Raw genomic sequence first — 2,405 nt, forward strand, 5'->3', positions numbered from 1 at the left:
GAGTGGTCAGCTGGTCAAATAAGTCGGCCCACAAGTGCCACGTGTCGCCAATCCAACGGTTCGGACCAAAATGCCCCTAATCTAACGGTTCTAAACAAATCCTATCCAATAATTGAGGGGAAAAATGGTCTTTTGGTCCAATAATGCAGCTGATAAGCACTCTTAAATATCCCAAATAATTTCCCAAAAATTCGGACCCGAACATAGCCCAGGGGCAAAATGGTCATTTTTCCGGTCCCGGGGCGAAATTCCAATTTTCGCCCGTACCAACCCTCCACGTGCGTGGCCAACATAATATGGCGTCGGAATCGCGAAATTTACTTTCTAAGCCCTCGAAAATCGACTGCGAAGTTCCGGGAATAAAATAATATTATTTTTCCTATTTTTGTCGAAATTCCAATTTTTGGCCATAACGACTCCTGGTATGCGTGGCCACCCAAAAATGGCGTCGGCCTCGAAAAATAACCTCATTTGGCCTCGAAAAGCAACGCTGGCGTCCCGAGGGGCAAAATCGTAATTTTTCACCCTCGAACCGAAATTCCAATTTTCAACTGTATTAACTCAAAATATGCGTGGCCAGCATAATATGACGTCAGATTTCCAAGAATAGTCTCTTAAGCCATCGAAATTCGACATCGAAATCCGGGCCCAATTTCGTGATCAAAACTCGCTCGATTTTCAATTTCAGGGTCTCTCACTAATGGGCGGTTGTCTAGAGGTTACGCGTATCGACCTAGGGTTATCCGAGTCATGACGGTCCTAATCATTGAGAGAATGAGAAATTATCACTAGTTCCAGAGGTCACGATCGTCCGATTTAAGTTCAGGACTGGTTGACCACGTGTACTCTCGATTGTGCAGAATCACCTGCGATCCGATTGTACATCGTTGGCCTTGGCCAAACCAAGTCCGTTACCTTTCCTAAGATCGATCCACATTGGTTCATAATATTCTCTCATCATTTCTCGTGATCGGTGTCCGCTTCGCGATCGGGTCCTTGGTCCACGTACCGCTTTCTAATTAGCCATACCCTATTGGTTAGTATCCCGAGAGTGATCAGCTCTGGGCGAGACTTACTAAAATGAAATGCGAAATATTGTCAATTTTATTGATCTCGGAATTACATCGAAATTCAGGCGGTTACATATGCAATAGCCGATGAGCTTGGTGTGCCCTTTGCAATCACTGTCGATTCTCAAGTTGATGTGACCATTCGAGAGAGGGACAGCAGAGATCAAGTTCGAGCAAGTGTGGGGGAAGTGGTCTCAGTTGTGAAGGAGCTGATTGACGGGTACAGGACCTGGTCCGATGTGTGGTCGAGTTTCCCGCATCATACACCTGCATCTGCTGAAGAAGATGAATAGTTGAGTTACTGATATCATTGTTTACGTAACTTTACATCTTAGAATCAAATGTACGACGTAATTGGGTATCCAAGGTAGGAAACAAACGGTATACTTTTCATATTATTTTGCTGGCTAAATATGTTACTTGTTCATGTTATTTCCCCGTGTTAACACGGAGATAAAAACAACTAGGAAGTTGCACATCTGCATTGGTCTCTTGATTTCCTATCACTCAGTTTTCATGGAAATTCTGCTTCTCGAGACGGTGAAAATATTTTTCTATGAGCTTCTCTGCTTTAAAGTCACATGTCATCAAGATCCGCCACAACATAAACCCTAGTTTCCCCTTGTTCCCCCTTGTTCCGCTATGCATTCAGCTGCCCCCTTCAGTTGCTCATATGGACCTTGGATTTAAGGTCGATTGGGTTCGATCTCGGATCCACAAGATTTACTCATGCACATGCCGGATAGGTACATAGAGGTACAGCAAAAAGTGGTTATTATTGAATGTGGCGGCGAAAAGTGGTTTTTTTTTAATGCGGCGGCGACATTGGAAGACACTTATTGTCTTGTCTTCTCAATTTCATAGAAACTGAATGCGATAAAAAAAATGTTAAATGAAAATTTTTGTAACATTGATGTGAAAACCATGTTTGGAGGAAAAAGTTGCAGCAAGAATATCAGGTATTGGCCTTGCCAACACAGGCCGGACCACTGTAGTTGCCTGTCTAGTTCCTTTGCCGGGGAGGGCCAGCTCGCCCTCTCCGGAGATAGGGTGGTTGGTGCTCATCAATACTAACCACAATACAATTGACGGGAAAAGGGTCCAATTGCAAAACTTGACAAGACCTGAACATCCATGAACAATGTCTAAATCAAAGTGGGCTAACATGACAAGACCTGAACAGATTTCGTTGACCCGGTAATGTAGTGCGAGAACATCCATGAACAATGTCTACAAGCTCCACTCCCTCGTCAGCAAGACTGGCCTCTGAGACGAGGCTGCCGCCTCCTATAGTGCGCCGCCTCAGCTCCCGAGAGCTTGCCCCATGCCTGCTCT

This window comes from Syzygium oleosum, unplaced genomic scaffold (assembly GCF_021117445.2).
Source record: "Syzygium oleosum isolate NSW1041296 unplaced genomic scaffold, Sole_v2.1 Sole_v2.02, whole genome shotgun sequence".
Lineage (NCBI taxonomy): Eukaryota > Viridiplantae > Streptophyta > Magnoliopsida > Myrtales > Myrtaceae > Syzygium > Syzygium oleosum.